The sequence below is a fragment of the Panthera tigris genome, chromosome D1, assembly GCF_018350195.1.
Source record: "Panthera tigris isolate Pti1 chromosome D1, P.tigris_Pti1_mat1.1, whole genome shotgun sequence".
Classification (NCBI taxonomy): Eukaryota; Metazoa; Chordata; class Mammalia; order Carnivora; family Felidae; genus Panthera; species Panthera tigris.
In genome coordinates, this window is record NC_056669.1 from 4,927,501 (window position 1) to 4,945,833 (window position 18,333).

General features: G+C 37.9%; 1 long non-coding RNA gene and 1 pseudogene across 3 annotated transcripts in view; one reads left to right on the forward strand and one right to left on the reverse strand.

The window, feature by feature from the left end:
- Window positions 1-18,333, forward strand: part of LOC122231142 — a 103,714-nt gene that overhangs the window by 73,956 nt on the left and 11,425 nt on the right. The gene's annotated exons all lie outside the window — the stretch shown is intronic.
- Window positions 12,052-14,199, reverse strand: LOC102970037 (annotated as a pseudogene).

The window sequence follows — 18,333 nt, forward strand, 5'->3', positions numbered from 1 at the left end:
GCTGTTGAATTCGATTTGCTAGTATCTTATTGGGAATTTTTGCTTCCATATTCATCAGGGATATTTTCCTGTAGTTCTCTTTTTTTGCTGGGTCTCTGTCTGGTTCAGGAACCAAATTAATGCTGGCTTCATGAAAGGAGTCTGGAAGTTTCCTTCCCTTTCTATTTTTTGGAAGCTTGAGAAGGATAAGTATTATCTCTGCTTTAGAACTCCCCAGGGAAGCCATCTGCTCCTGAACTCTATTTGTTGGGAGATTTTTGATAACTGATTCTATTTCTTCACTGGTTATGGGTCTATTCAAGTTTTCTCTTTCTTCCTGTTTGAGTTTTGGAAGTGTGTGGGTTCTTAGGAATTTATTTCTTCCAGGTTGTCCAGTTTGTTGGCATATAATTTTTCATAGTATTCCCTGTAATTGCTTGTGTTTCTGAGGGATTGATTGTAATATTTCCATTTTCATTCATGATTTTATCTATTTGGGTCATCTCCCTTTTGTTTTTGAGAAGCCTGGCTAGAATTTTATCAATTTTGTTTATTTTTTCAAAAAACCAACTCTCGGTTTCATTGATATGCTCTACAGTTTTTTTAGCTTCTAAATTGTTTATTTCTGCTCTGATCTTTTTTATGTTTCTTCTGCTGGGTTTGGGGTGTCCTTGCTGCTCTGCTTCTATTTCCTTTAGGTGTGCTGTTACATTTTGTATTTGGGGTTTTTCTTATTTCTTGAGATAGGCCTGGATTGCAATGTATTTTCCTCTCAGAACTGCCTTAGCTGCATCCCAAAGTGTTTGGATTGTTGTATTTTCATTTTCGTTTGTTTCTATACATTTTTAAATTTCTTCTCTAATTGCCTGTTTGACCCATTCATTCTTTAGTAGGGTGTTCTTTAACCCCCATGCTTTTGGAGGTTTTCCAGACTTTTTCCTGTGGTTGATTTCAAGCTTCATAGCATTGTGATCTGAAAGTATGCATGTATGATCTCAATTCTTGTATACTTATGAAGGGCTGTGTTGTGACCCAGTATGTGTTCTATCTTGGAGAATGTTCCATATGCCCTCGAGAAGAAAGTATATTCTGTTGCTTTTGGATGCAGAGTTCTAAATATATCTGTCAAGTCCATCTGATCCAATGTATCATTCAGGGCCTTTGTATTCTTTATTGATCATGTGTCTAGATGATCAATCCATTGTTGTAAGTGGGGTATTAAAGTCCCCTGCAATTACCACATTCTTATCAATAAGGTTGGTTATGTTGTGATGATTTGGTTTATATATTTGTGGTCTCCTGTATTTGGTGCATAGACATTTATAATTGTTAGTTCTTCCTGATGGATAGACCCTGTAATTATTATATAATTCCTATCTTCATCTCTTGTTAAAGCCTTTAATTTAAAGTCTAGTTTGTCTGATATAAGTATGGCAACTCCAGCTTTCTTTTGACTTCCAGTAGCATGATAAATAGTTCTCCATCCCCTCACTGTCAATATGAAAGTGTCCTCAGGCCTCAAATTAGTCTCTTGTAGACAGCAAATAGATGGGTCTTGTTTTTTTATCAATTCAGATACCCTATGTCTTTTGGTTGGAGCATTTAGTCCATTTACATTCAGTGTTATTATGGAAAGATATGGGCTTTCTAGTCATTGTGATGTCTGTAGGTTTCATGCTTGTAGCTATGTCTCTGGTACTTTGTCTCACAGGATTCCCCTTAGGATCTCTTGTAGGGCTGGTTTAGTGGTGATGAATTCCTTCAGTTTTTGTTTGTTTGGGAAGACCTTTATCTCTCCTATTCTAAATGACAGATTTGCTGGATAGAGGATTCTTGGCTGCATATTTTTACTATTCATCACTTTGAAGATTTCCTGCCATTCCTTTCTGGCCTGCCAAGTTTCAAAAGAGAGATCAGTCATGAGTCTTATTGGTCTCCCTTTGTATGTTAGAGCATGTTTATCCCTAACGGCTTTCAGAATTTCCTCTTTATCCTTGTATTTTGCCAGTTTCACTATGATATGTTGTGCAGAAGATTGATTCAAGTTATGTGTGTAGGGAGTTCTTTGTGCCTCTTGGATTTCAATGCCTTTTTTCTTCCCCAGATCAGGGAAGTTCTCAGCTATGATTTGTTCAAGTACATCTTCAGTGCCTTTCCCTCTCTCTTCCTCCTCTGGAATACCAATTATGCGTCTATTATTTCTCTTTAGTGCATCACTTAGTTCTCTAATTTTCCCCTCATACTCCTGGATTTTTTTATCTCTCTTTTTCTCAGCTTCTTCTTTTTCCATAGTTTTATCTTCTAGTTCACCCATTCTCTCCTCTGCATCTTCAATCCAACCTGTGGTCATCTACACTTTATTTTGCAGCTCATTAATAGCATTTTTTAGCTCCTCCTGGCTGTTCCTTAGTCCCTTGATCTCTATAGCAATAGATTCCCTGCTGTCCTTTATACTTTTTTTCAAGCCCAGCAATTAATTCTATGACTATTATTCTAAATTCACTTTCTGTTATATTGTTTAAATCGTTTTTGATCCGTTCGTTAGCTGTCATTATTTTCTGAACGTTTTTTTGAGGGGAATTCTTCTGATTCGTCATTTTGGATAGTCCCTGGAGTGGTGCGGAACTGCAGGGCCATTCCCCTATGCTGTCTTGAATAACTTGCATTGGTGGGCGGGGCTGCAGTCAGACCTTATGTGTGTCCCCAGCCCACCACTGGCGCCACAGTCAGACTGGTTTCTACCTTCTCTTCCCCTCTACTAGGGGTGGGATTCACTGTGGGATGGTGTGGCCCATCTGGGCTACTTGCACACTGCCAGGCTTTTGGTGCTGGGGATCTGGTGTATTAGCTGGGGTGGATCGGCAAGGTGCACAGGGGCGGGGGGGGGGCAGGCTCAGCTCACTTTTCCTTTGGAAATCTGCTTTGGGAGATTTCCCCAAAGCAGATCTGCAGCACTGGGCGGGAGTCAGACCTGCGGGAGGGATGGATCCGCAGAAGCACAGAGTTGGGTGTTTGCGTGGTGCAAGCAAGTTCCCTGACAGCAACTGGTTCCCTTTGGGATTTTGGCTCGGGGATGGGCGAGGGAGATGGCGCTGGTGAGCACCTTTGTTCCCTGCCACGCTGCTCTCTGTTGTCCGGGGCTCAACAACTCTCCCTCCCGTTGTCCTCCAGCCCTCCTGTTCTCCAAGCAGAGCTGTTAACTTATAACCTTCCAGATGTTAAGTCCTGCTTGCTGTCAGAACACACTCCATCCAGCCTCTCCATTTTTGCCAGCCAGACTCGGGGTTTCTGCTTGTCCAGTGGGCTGCCCCTCCACCCAGGCTCCCTCCTGCCAGTCTGTGTAGCACACACTGCCTCTCCACCCTTCCTACCCTCTTCCGTGGACCTCTTGTCTATGCTTGGCTCTGGAGAAGCCGTTCTGCTAGTCTTCTGGCGATTTTCTGAGTTATTTAGGCAGGTGTGGGTGGAATCTAAGTGATCCGCAGGACTCGGTAAGCCTAGCTTCCTCCTACGCCGCCATCTTCCCAGAAGCTCTCCTGACTTTCTTTATTTTCCTAATCTGAGTTCTTCTGTCAATTGAAAAATCACACCCATTTACATTTATTGTTATTATTGATATAGTAGGCCTTATTCTTGCTACCTAATGTCATGTCTTACATCTCCTGCAGTTTCTTATTTCTCTTCTCTATTTCCTATTAAACACATTAAATTTCTTCTACAGATATAAAAATATTTATTTTATCTTTGTTGTTGCCATTAATACCATACAATACATTTTTAATATAGCAACAAAAGGAATCCTTTCAAAACTTAAGTAAAATCTTGCTAGTTCTCTGCTCCAAAACCTTCAACGTCTTTATTGTTCACTGGGGTAACTGTGGAGTACTACAGTAGTACTCTGTCAGGCGCTACATGATCTGGTCCCTCATTACTTTTCTGATCTTACCTCTTGACACTGTGGTTTGCTTGCATCGGTCAAATGCATTAGGCATTTTCTAGCATCAAGGTCTTCATACTTGCTGTTATCTCTGCTTGGGATGTTTCTTCCTCATATGTCATATGACATGCTCGCTCACCTCTTCCAGGTGTTTGCTCAAATATCATCTTTTCAGTGAGGTTTCGTTAATCTGTTTAATTTTACAACTTTACCCATATACATACACTATCTTTTTTTCCCCTTTTTTTTTCATTGCATTTTTTGCCCTTGAATAGTATATCTATTTAATGCATCTCTTCTCCCACTAGGAAATAAATCTCTATGCAGGCAGGGACTTTTTTCTGCTTACAGTAGCCTCTCCAGAGGCTGGAACAGAGTGTTCCAGCCTCCAGTTCCTGGAACACTGAAAGTAATAAATCAATATATATTGAGCAAATGAATGAGTGGATTCAGAGTCTTCACGTCGTTTTGGTCTGCAGCTGGGAGACTGAAGGATGGAAGAACTGACAAGTAGTACAAAATCTGGGTCAAGAGCCAGGCATAGGAGTAAATGTAAATTTGGATGTCAGTCATACCCTGTGAACCTAGGGTGGTCTGTCATATCCATGATCTTATATGGGAGAATGAGTTCTTTTTTTCTCCTTGACACAGCATACTTTGAAAACTCAGTTTTTTGAAAATATTTGTATGGTCAATTATAATTATTGTAATAAGGTATTCTTTTTAAAAATTTCTGATATTTATTTATTTTTGAGAGAGAAAGAGCATGAGCAGGCGAGGGGCAGAGAGAGAGAGGGAGACACAGAATCTGAAGCAGGCTGCAGGCTTTAAGCTGTCAGCACAGAATCCAACACCGGGCTTGAACCCACAAACTGTGAGATCAGGACCTGAACCACATATGGACTCTTAACACACTGAGCCACCCAGGTGCCCCATAAGAAGGTATTCTTGATCACAAGAAAGGAACATGATCTATGTGGAGAAAAGAAGATCAGATTAATTTGCAGGCCAGTTACAGGATAGTTAATTAGGACATGAGTTAATTAGATCCATCTTAAATGGAAGGGGAAAGCTTGTTAAGCCAAGTTGTAAAAGCATCAGGTTAGGTTGTTGTATTTGTTTTAAGTATGGAATCACCGATTGGATTCCTCTGACCCATTTAAAAAGTATTAAAGCTGTCATCTTGTAAAATGCCTTAAAATAAGTCAGATAGGCACATGTCATGGAAAGAATACAAGCTTTATAATTAGATCTGAGTCTCAGTCTTCGCAACACCACTTACTGGTTATCATTGGACAATGAATTTGAATTCTCTGCATGCCAATTTTCTCATCTGTGTAATTGAGTAACTATTACAATGGGTGATGGAAAGGTCAAAAGTGAATGTATTCAAAAGCACTTAGTATGGTAGTTGATGTGGAATACCTAATGGCAACAGTTCATATTTAGTGAGGGCTATATCATGTGTTTACTTGTTTATTTCTCTTATTGATCCTAAGGATCTGTTATCACTCCATTACACAGGTAAGGAAACTGAGACACAGTTAAGTATTTTACTCAAGGCCATAGAGCCAGTAAGTGGTAGTATTGGGATTTGAACCCAGTGTGGACTGGACTGGAAGCCGATATCCTTAACTAATATACAATACTTCCTCTTGCTAGGGATAAATGTTAGCTTTTTCTCCTTCTCTCTTTTACCTACAAACGATAAAATTCAGAAAGTAGATTAGGGACCATGTCTTGTCTTCTTTTATATTAATTTTAGTTTCTGACAGTGTTTGTCTATTAACTGACACCAGTAAACTAGGGAGAGAAGATAAGAAAGCAGGGCAAGAAGAATTCAGGTGTGAGGCTGATCTTTAGGTCTTCTTTGTCTTTCTTGTTGTGGACCCAGGGTCTGAGATCTAAATTTCCTTTCTAATAGTCACTGTCTTTAAACATGTATAGTTTGGCTTATATGAAGTCTTGGCACATTTTTAAATAGTGAAGGAATAACTTCCTTTTATTAATATGGAGCTGGATGAAGAGAGTTTAACTTTCTGGCTTCCAATAATACCATGTATTCATTTAGTAGAAATATGGATTTGCTATTTTTTAATTAGTCTTCACTGATTGGGGAGCTGTTAAAACGGTGGCTAATGTTGCATATTGTCCCTTGAGACTTTCATTTTGCATTGATTCTCAGACTTGTTGCAAATATGAGACCCATTGTTTTTATTTTACCATTTTCATTTCCAGAGCACATTTTCTAATTTCAGGAGCTTTCATTTTAAAGTGTTTTGAGTCAGTTTAATAAGAACCTAAACTAAACTGTACTTGTACTTGAGCTGTGGAGTTTCAACTAGATGGGGCAATGTGTCAATTTGAAACAAAATGGTAGGCTTTTCATAGAGCCTACAACATTTGGTGACCTTGGTCCTCTGAAGACATTAGATTTCCTCAACTGATACATTTGTGTTTGGCACTGGGGAAATGAACACATTTGGAAATGAATCTTTTCTGATATATTTTTTCCAGTTATTTCTACATAGCTTTGCAGGCTCAGATCTGATTTTATTGACATTATATAAGTTCCCCCAAAAGACAGAAGAAACGATGAAAATTTTATTTACTTGGTTATTACTCTGATGACCATGGTTTGGAAGACTTAAATTAGGATACAGATAAGTTCTAAAATATTGATTCTGGTAAATCATCACTAGCAGTAATTAAGTGTTCTGGGCTTCCTGGTAGTTTGGTTTTATAATACAAGCCTTCCAGGTGAGAAGGCAAGAAGAAATGAGGGTCCAGAGCAACCGGGTGGCTCAGTTGGTTAAGCATCTGAGTTTGGCTAAGGTCATGATTTCAGGGTTCATGGGTTTGAGCCCTGCATCTGGCTCCATTGTGCGGGTACAGAGCCTGCTTGGTATTTTCGATGTCTCTTCTCTCTTTGCCCTCACGACTTTGTGCTCTCTCTCTCAAAATAAATAAATAAGCTTAAAAAAAAAGAAATGAGGGGCCTCTCACTTTTATTAAGTTCACTTAGCTCATATTACTGTGATCAAAATAGACAAGAGATAGCAAAAAACAAAACAAAACAAAAAGAAAGACATTGGCTCTTCTGAGCTAAGGACTGCTACTAATTACCCTCTTAAGTCCCCCAAATAAAATGGCATTAATGTTGTTCATTATGTACATGGACGTTTGCATTGTGTTTAGGCAAACAAATTTTTTTGCCCATAGGACAAATTAACGAAATGGCTTCCTGATGAGCAAAAGAAAAAACAAGTGAGTGTAGGGATTTCAGAGGATCACAAGACACTAGTGAATATATTGAGACTCTGGAAAGCCATATTTCTCCCATTTGTTCAGGCATTTAGCAGAAGTGATAAGTGCAATGAAGACAGAAGCAGGTGTAAACAGGAGTATAATGGATAGCTATTTACAAATGTCTTCCATTTATAAATTAGCTTGACATGAGACATGCATGATATGACTTACTGAATTAAGTCATATTATCTTCCATGGGAATCAGATAAAATCAGCTCAAATAAAATTTTTAAAAAATGAGAAGCATATTAATATATCAATGTTTAAGCAAAATGCATAAACAGGAATAGGAGTCAAATTACTAGTGTTGTACATTGAATTAATGCAGTATGTAGCTATAGTGGTATAAAAGAGAGGAAGTGTAATACAGTGGAAAGGGTATTAGGTTTAAAGTCTGTTATTCTGGGTCCAATTCAAATTCTTTCTCTCCTTATCTTTCTAATCTTTGGAGACATTCCTGAATATATCTGAGTCTATGTTTCCTCATATTAAAAATGTGAACATAATAATATACTTAATAAAAATAATAAATATCATATAGTGTTATTTAGTTGTATATTAGATGAGTTAATATATGAGAGTCTTTGTAGTAATGATATTTAATAAATAGCAGTTCTCTTTTTCTCCTTCCCACTGGTTAGAATGCATAGCATTAGGTATGGGGGGATTCATTTTGTAATGAAAATGGTGTGTTGATAAGGGTAGAACCTCAATCATGATCTTGCCTATGCTATTATTAGAAATCACATCTGAGAAAAAACAATAAATTATGATGAATCTTCTTAGTGCTATCATCGGTTTTAGCATAATTGCTCATTAAGCCTTTAAAATTATTAGACCTTGTTCATTAAAAAGCCTTTCCTGAAGTGCAATGAGGCTGCTCATTCATGTCAAATGATTTACAGTGATATTCTTTGTAATTACAGATGTTACAGCTTCATTTGCATAGTTGAGATCATTAGCTGCAATATACAGCCAGGGTTCACTGTGTCATGAAGTGGATCCAGCGTATCCCTGGGAATTAAATGTGCTTTTGGAACCAGTGTTAGAACTGGCAAAGAGAACAATGTTGGGTTAGCCTTATATTAAATCTTAGCTATATATAAGAAATATTAGTGTTTAAACAGAGCATAGGTCTCAGAATCAAGCATTTTTGATTTTGTGACTGGGGCACTATGGTATCTTCCTGCTCAGAAAGAGAGAAGAGGGTGCATAAGAGAACCAGTGTTTAGGCAAATGCTATAGTAAGTACTATGTTAAATAATTTTCTCCTTTACAGTGTAAAAACCATAGCAGCTGATCGCTTAGCTATTTATCTGATCCTGTTATTCAGTGATGCTTTTAAGAGACTTTATATCCTCATTTATAATTTTTAATGAAAACTGCCATGGTAAATGGGGCAGTACATACACTGACTATTGAGAACCTCTCTGAATCACAGAGTGGGGAAATAAATCAAACTTGGGTCAAATAAAAATATAAACCATACTTTTTTGTATATAAGGAAAGTATAAAAAGAAAAAATCAGTTTCTAGTATAATAAATGTTAATAACATACTATTTGCCATACTGCATAAAACGATATTTTCAGGATAATGTATATCGAAATAAATATCTGTTTCTTCTATGCAATATGTAACCATCTAGAATATATATATATATCTACTGTATAGAGATGAATCAATACCAGAAAAAGCGCCTCACTATTTGGGAAAAACAAAGGATTTTATCAGGAAAAAGATGTGATCTGAACCTGAGAATATGAATAATTACACGGCATTTAAATCTAAATATATGTTATAAACAATGAGTTACTTTATTATATGCCTTCTGATATATACACTGAAGGATCACAGAATCTTTTTGTAGTTTTCCTGACAAGAGTGTGTGATCTTAATGTAGTAATGAAGAAATGATTAGACAAACCATTTGAACATCAATTTTAAAACAACTGTTCTATTCTTTTGAAAAACAAGGAAATACTTCTCTAGATTAAAAAAATTATATGACAGTTTCTATTTCTGCCATGAAGGAGTAAAAGGACTGGATTTAATTTCCTGTCTTAAACAATTAGCAAACTTGACAAAATCTATGAACCAACTCTTTTCAGACATTAAACAACAGAACTCATTGGATCATGATCCCTGAAGGGAAGCAAATGAGTTGAGCCTGATGACCATGCTGGCTTTTTGCCCAGGGGCACATCCCCAAACAGACAGCAGAGAGAGATGTTCCAAGTGTTTCATAATGTTCTAGTGGGTTGATGAGATGGAGATCAGGGGTCAGGGACTTCGAAGCTGCTGGAAGTTACAGAGTAGAATTCTGGAAAGGAGGAATTTATACAGGAAAAGAGCTCCACAACTCTGAAGATGGATTTCTATAAATTTTGCTGAGTATGGGGAAATCAGTCCATCAAATGAAAGCTCCAAGAATTTGGAAAATTGAGTAACTGGGAAACTCTGAGCTGAATGGAACCCAGAACTCCTGCAGGAATGGAAATCATTTGATTATTCCACCAGCCAGAAGAAAGAGCCCTTGTTGATGGTTTGCAGACATTCAGTAAAAACCCCATATGAGCTCTGCTTCAATAGTGGGAATAATCTACTCCTAAAGAATACTGTATAAGTACCTTCAAAAAGCTTAAGACAATCTTTGAGCCCTTCAGACTAAACTGCAAATAACTTGATTGCCTATCAGAAAAGCCCAAACTCTTTAAATAAAAACAACACAATCCATGAACTAATAACATAAAATTTACTGTCTAGCATCTAATGAAAATATCAGTGGACATACTAAAAAGCAGGGAAAAATTAATCAGGAGAAAAGTCAGTTAATAGGAACAGACTCAGAAATAATGCAGACAGTAGAATTCGAATGCATGTTAAAAGAGAAATTATAAACATTTTCAAGAATTTAAAAGAAAACATGAATAGAGGAAGGATAGTAAAGGTACACACACACAGAGACATCAAATAAAATGAAAAGTCAACAGTAGATTAGACTCTGCAGAAAAAAAAAAATCTGCACTTCACAGAATAGACACTTCAGAACAAATCATCAATAAACCTAAAGACAGAAATATAAACTTCCCAAAATTAAGCCCATAGAAAGAGACCACAAGAGAATAATATCAGTGAGTTCTTAGATAAATAATCTAAATATATGTAATTTGACTCCACAAATGATACAAGAGAAAGAAACATGAAAAATATTTGGAGAAATAATAAAAAAAAATCTTTGCAAATTTGATGAACACTGTAAACTCACAGGTGTAAGATATTCAATAAGCTTCAAGCAGGATAAACATGATGAAAACCACATCTTGACACATTTAAAAAATTATAACCAGAAAATCTTAAAAATAGCAAGAGAAAAGGACACATTACATACAAAGGGACAAAGAATTACAACAGACATTGTATAAGATACTATACAAACCAGAAGACAATAAACCCCATGAAAATATCTTTCTTTCTTTCTTTCTTTCTTTCTTTCTTTCTTTCTTTCTTTCTTTCTTTCTTTCTTTCTTTCTTTCTTTCTTCTATTTTATTTTCCAAGTAATACTGGTTAAACGCACCTAGTTTGAAGCCCACAGTTTAGCACTCTTATTTGTATGGTTTTAAAAGTTACAGCACAAGTTCTTTACATTAGGATCAGAGAAAAAGATTCATTCAAAACAAAACCTGACATATACATATTTTTCTTTGTACTTTATTTTAAATGTATTAATTTTTAAATGATGCTCCTCTTTTCTACATATGGTGGTAAAATACTAATGCAACTTTTTACCAAAAAAAGTTGAAGACAGATATAAAGGAATTTTCCCATTTGGAAATGGCCCTTCAGTTGCCATTAAATAAAATTTCTCAATCTAACTTACCAAGAAAAAGAATCAGTAGTTGCCACTATAAGCAAAAACATAAAGTACTATGGCATCACCTACATTGCTCCTTACAACACATACTTTGAAAGAATCAGAGACACGTTATAGAAGTTTAGTTGGTTTTGAAAAGGTACAAGGGTGTGCTTTTTTTTATGTTCTTGAAATGTCACCACCTGTTTCTGTTGCTGAGATGACATCTGTGACTATCAGTATAGACAAGAAGTTTGTTCGAACTAAAGAAGGACAGGGACGTCTGGGTGGCTCAGTCACTTAAGCATCTGACTTCCACACAGGTCACAATCTTGGGGTTCATGAGTTCATACCCCATGTCAGGCTCTGTGCTGACAGCTCAGGGCCTGGAGCCTGCTTCAGAGTCTGTCTCCCTCTCTCTCTGCTTTGTCCCCACTTGTACTCTCTCTCTCTCTCTCTCTCAAAAATAAATAAAACATTTAAAAAAAGTAAAGAGGGCCAGAAACCAACATCTAACTGCACAGTAACAATGTATTTTTCTTCATGCAGCCTTGTGTTTACTATACATTCAATGTTCTAACATGATTTAGAATACATAAACTTGTCTTCTAATGATTTCAGGTTTGATTTTATAACATGGAAAACATCTGAGAAAGAACATGACCTGGGAAAGAGAGAAGGGAGAAACCATTATCACGATGAAAATACATTCATACCCAGCTGTACCATAAGAATATAATCCATTGAAGTTTCCAGAAATAATACTTCTCAAAGCTTCCCATGCACTTATGGGAAAGATCCCTCCTGTGTGGCATTAAATGGGGGAGGGGTCAGTTTGTTTCAATAGAAACAGTTCACAACAGAAAAGATTTTAACATTGGTCCATTTGTCTGTTAGCTTAAGGACAGTCACATTGCTCATCAACAATTCAAAAACCCAACACATAAATTAAAAAAAATATTCATTTGTTATTTCATTCTAAAACAGGCACAGGTACTCTGTTTTCATTCTCTGCCCTTTCAACTTGGGAATCGACTGTTGGTTTGGTCTCTAAACCATCAGCATCTTTGAAGGCTTCTCTGGCAGCCTCAACAGCATCTGCTTGGATGGGCTCTCTCTCCTCCTGGTTCATGATTTCAGGGGTCACTTGTTCCAAATTAGCTTCTAGAAGTTCAGTTTGTACTTCCTCTGGCATCTGATTTACCCATTCATTCAGCTGCTCCACAGATACTTCAGTACGTTCTTCAGTCTGAATTTGACCCGGTTCTAGATAACCCACCTGGACCTGCCCTGGAAGTTCACTCATCTGTGAATCATGCACTTGGCTGTCCTGGAGCAGATTGGGATGGACCTGTTCCACAGTGACTTGTGCTGAATCCACACATTGAAAGCAATGGTAACATATTCCCCTTCCCAACTTGTTCTATAATAGTCATTAATCATGGGGTTCAGTTTGCATGCGTGTTTCTACTGAAATAACTTTGGTTACTAGACACTCTGAAATACTGTGAGTATTACCCAGATGCCTCCTTAATTCATTTCCTTGCATAAACCACAAGTCACATAGACTGCAATGGTGGGGTTTATCTCCAGTGTGTATTACAAAATGATCTTTGAACTGGTCCCTGTTGTTAAACACATTGTTACGGACCTGACATTGTTAAAGCATTTTCTTCCCTTTTTGTGTCCCCACTCCAGTTTGGCACACAGTCAGGTGACATTTGAGGATGCCATTTCTGGCAGATCGTTCATGACAATTTGGACATTCAGAAGGTGTTTCACCTGCATGTTTTCAGAGACGTTCTTTAAAATGTCCAAAGTGGTCACATTGTTTCTCATAGTATTGACACATGTGAAATTTTCCCCCAGTCCTTTGCTGCATACTGACTCCACCTTCTCTGAGGTGTTAACAGTTGAGTTGCTGTCTCCACATGCTCTCCCAGCGATACCTTTTATTGCATATTTCACACTTGAGGCTCTCAGTGGAGTGTGGTTTCAGTGTTCATTAAAATGGTAAAATGATTGTTGGGTCTGGGTAGCTCAGTCGGTTAAGCATCCGACTTCAGTTCAGGTTATGATCTCATAGTTTGTGCATTTGAGCCCCGCATCTGGCTCTGTGCTGACAGCTCAGAGCCTGGAGCCTGCTTCGTATTCTGTGTCTCCCTCTCTCTCTGTTTCTCCCCCTGCTCATGCCTTGTCTCTCTCTCTTTCCTTCAAAAATAAATAAAAACATTAAAAAAATTTAAAAATGGTAAAGTGGTTTAAATGAACAATTACATTTCTCCCAAGGGATCGAGTCTTTCACATGTGACAGCTGAAATTCCACAATTTACATACCTTCTACTGGTTTGCTTGTTGGGTCAGATGTACAACCCTCTTCTTTAATCTGCTCTTTTCTATCACCCAGATGGTACTTTCATCATAATATCTGCCAACAGAGCTAGGGTGGAATCATCAGAAGAAGCTGTGCTCTGATGTACTTTATAGACTGCTTGGCACAAGCCACTTCCTCCAACATTTCAATGCCTTCATGTTCCACCTCGATTGTGCCTTCAGCAACCTCCAATTTCAATAGGTTCTGACTCTGCAGATGGCAATGACTCAGTGATAACATTTGAAGTTTCTGCAATCTCTCTCTCTCTCTCTCTCTCTCTCTCTCTCTCTCTCTCTCTCTCTTTTTCTCTCTCTCTCTCTCTTGCCTCACTTTTTCCTGTGGTATTTTCCTTTAGGGGAGCTTAGTTTTCTTTGTTCCTGACTTCAAAGGCTTTGATAGCTTCTAGTGTTTGTAGAAACTCTGCTGCTTTCTATACATCATTGGTCTCCTCTTCTCTTTGTATCATCAATTTTTCTGTATATGTGAACTCAATTAAATGATGGAGGCCATTTTACTAACAAGTTTAACTTCCACTAAAGGTTCCTGAGTAAACTCCTGAAAGAATTTGTAGAAGAACTTACTGTAAGTAGCCAAAACGGCCTTGTGGGCCTTAAAATCATGTCTGTCGGCAATCAGGGTGATGTTAGTAAACTGATCTTTGTCTCATTGTTCATTCAATTGGCCCATGATCATTTTTTGATGTTCTGGAAACTCCTGAAGGCGTTGCATCATCTCTTGGGCCTCCATGGCCATCAGGTTGCTCTAGATCTTAATCTGCTCTCTCACCTCTAGGGCCCTCAGAGCTTTTTCCCTGCTCTCCCCTCTCTGGGTGAATCTAAATCTTACTGTTCCCTACCCCTAAACAGCTCCTTGCCCTCCATCACCTCCCAAGTGCCTGGGCCCTGCCTCTGCTGATCTGGCTGGGGCTGAAAATGTCTTTTAAAAATAACAGCCAAGTATTTTTTTCAGAGGTGAGATAATTAAATGCCAGCAGAATTACACTAAAAGTTGTTAAAGAAAGTTTTTTAAATGCAAAAATACATATATAACAAATGAACTTGGAATTATGGAATGAAAAGAATCAGAAATAGTAATCTATTGGTAAATATGTTTTCACCTATTTGTTATATTTACATGTATAATTCACTGAATTGTTAGCTTCACAAAATATGTAGAAATAAACTTTATTATAGCAATCATACAGAGAATGAGATCCAACATTAAATGCAAAAATATTTACAAACACACACACACACACACACACACACACACACATATATATATATATATATATATATATATATATATATATATATATATTCCAATTAGAGCCAAAATTCCAAAGGGAACCAGTTCCCATCATGGAACTTGCTTGCACCATGCAAATGCCCAATGCTGTGCTTCTGTGGATCCATCCCTCGAATGGGCCTGCCTCCATCCCAGTGCTGCAGGCACCTCCTGAAGGGGACCACCAAGGGCAAAGATAGCTAAGCCTACCCCTCCTGCCCCTGTGCACCTTGTGGATCCACCCTGGATAATATGCCCTTGGCCAGATCCCATCAAAGCAGCACCACAAGCCTGTCAGTGTGCAAGCAGCCCAGACAGGGCCACATGACTCCACAGTGATGCTGCCCCTGGGAGAGGGGAAGATAAGGTACACACCAGTCTGACTGTGGCTCCACTGATGGGCTGGGGGCACACATTGGGTCTGACTGTGGCCCTGCCCACCAACACAAGTTTCTCCAGACAGCACAGGGGAAGTGCCCTGCAGTTTGGAGCTACCACAGGCACTACCCAAAATGATGAAATGGAAGAATTCTCCTCAAAAGAAACTCCAGGAAGTGGCAACAGCTAACAAATTGATCAAAAATGACTTAAGCAATGTAATGGAACAAGAATTTAGAATTATAGTCATAAAATTAATCGCTGGACTTGAAAAATGCACACAGGACAGCAGAGAATCTATTGCTACAGAGATCAAGGGACTAAAAAATAGTCACGAGGAGCTAAAAAATGCTATAAATGAGGTGCAAAATAAACTGGAGGTGGCCATAGCACGGATTGAAGAGGCAGAGGAGACAATAGATGAGTTAGAAGATAAAGTTATGGAAAAAGAGGAAGAAGAGAAAAAGAGATAAAAAAAATCCAGGTGTATGAGGGGAGAATTAGAGAACTCAGTGATGCAATCAAACTGAACAATATCCATATCATAGGAATTCCAGAAGAAGAAGAGAGAGAAAGGGGCTGAAGATGTACTTTAACAAATCATAGCTGAGAACTTCCTTGATCTGGGGAAGGAAACAGGCATTGAAATCCAAGAGGCACAGAGAACTCCCTTCAGATATAACTTGAATCGATCTTCTGCATGACATATCATAGTGAAACTGGCAAAATAGAAGGATAAAGAGAAAACTATGAAAGCAGTTAGGGATAAACATACTCTAACATATAAAGGGAGACCGATAAGACTAGTGACATCTATCTACTGAAACTTGGCAGGCCATAAAGGAATGGCAGGAAATATTCAATGGGATGAACAGAAAAAATATGCAACTGAGAATTCTTTATCCAGCAAGTCTGTCATTCAGAATAGAAGGAGAGATAAAGGTCTTACCACACAAACAAAAACTGAAGGAATTCATCACCACTAAACCAGACCTATAAGAGATCCTAACGGGGAATCTGTGAGTGAAATGTTACAAGGACCACAAAGTACTAGAAATATCAGTACAAGCATGTAACCTACAGACATCACAATGACTCTAACCCCATATCTTTCTATAATAACACTGAATGTAATTGCACTAAATACTCCAACCAAAAGAAATAGGGTATCTGAATGGATAAAAAAAACAAGACCCATCTATTTTCTGTCTACAAGAGACTCATTTTAGACCTGAGGACACCTTCAGATTGAAAGTGAGGGGATGGAGAACTATCTATCATGCTACTGGAAGTAAAAAGAAAGCTGGAGTAGCCATACTTGTATCAGACAAACTAGACTTTAAATTAAAGGCTTTAACAAGAGATGAAGAAGGGCATTATATAATAATTACAGGGTCTATCCATCAGGAAGAGCTAACAATTACAAATGTCTATGTGCCGAATACAGGAGCCCCCAAATATATAAAACAATCACAAACATAAGCAACCTTATTGATAAGAATGTGGTAATTGCAGGGGACTTCAATACCCCACTAACAACAATGGATAGATCACCTAGACACAGGATCAAAAAAGAAACAAGGGCCCTGAATGATACATTGGATCAGATGGACTTGACAGATATATTTAGAACTCTGCATCCCAAAGCAACAGAATATACTTTCTTCTCAAGTGCACATGGAACATTCTCCAGGATAGATCACATACTGGGTCACAAAACAACCTTTCATAAGTATAAAAGAATTGAGATCATACCATGCACACTTTCAGACCACAATGCTATGAAACTTTAAATCAACCACAGGAAAAAGTCTGGAAAACCTCCAAAAGCATGGAGGTTAAAGAACACCCTACTAAAGAATGAATGGGTAAACCAGACAATTAGAGAAGAAATTAAGAAACATATGGAAACAAATGAAAATGAAAATACAACAATCCAAACGCTTTGGGATGCAGTGAAGGCAGTCCTGAGAGGAAAATACATTGCAATCCAGGCCTATCTCAAGAAACAAGAAAAATCCCAAATACAAAATCTAACAGCACACCTAAAGGAAATAGAAGCAGAACAGCAAAGACACCCATACCCAGCATAAGAAGATAAATAATAAGGATCAGAAATAAACAATATAGAATCTAAAAAACGTGTAGAGCAGATCAATGAAACCAAGAGTTGGTTTTTTGAAAAAATAAACAAAATTGATAAACCAGGCTTCTCAGAAAGAAAAGGGAGATGACCCAAATAGATCACATCATGAATGAAAATGGAATCATTACAACCAGTCTCTGAGCAATACAAGCAGTTATCAGGGAATACTGTGAAAAATTATATGCCAACAAACTGGACAACCTGGAAGAAATGCACAAATTCCTAAGCACCCACACACTTCTAAACTCAAACAGGAAGAAAGAGAAAATTAGAACAGACCCCAAACCAGCAAAGAAATGGAATCAGTTATCAAAAATCTCCCAACAAATAAGAGTCCAGGACCAGATGGCTTCCCTGGGTAATTCTACCAGACATTTAAAGCAGAGATAATACCTATCCTTCTCAAGCTATTCCAAAAAATAGAAAGGGAAGGAAAACTTCCAGACTCATTCTATGAAGCCAGCATTACTTTGGTTCCTAAACCAGACTGACACCCAGTAAAAAAAGAGAACTACAGGCCAATATCCCTGATGATTATGGATGCAAAAATTCTCAAGAAGATACTAGCAAATCGAATTCAACAGCTTATAAAAAGAATTCTTCACCATGATCAAATGGGATTCATTCCTGGCCTGCAGGGCTCGTTCAACATTCGCAAATCAATCAATGTGATACATCACATTAATAAAAGAAAAGGGCCATTGATCCTGTCAATCGAAGCAGAAAAAGCATTTGACAAAACTCAGCATCCTTTCTAAATAAAAACCCTCGAGAAAGTCGGGATAGAAGGAACATACTTAAACATCATAAAAGCCATTTATGAAAAGCCCACCGCTAATATCATCCTCAATGGGGAAAAACTGAGAGCTTTCTCCCTGAGATCAAGAACACGACAGGGATGTCCACCCTCACCGCTGTTATTTAACATAGTGTTGGAAGTGCTACCATTAGCAATCAGACAACAAAAGGAAATCAAAGGCATCAAAGTTGTCAAAGATGAAGTCAAGCTTTCACTTTTTGCAGATGACATGATATTATACATGGAAAACCCGATAGATTCCACCAAAAGT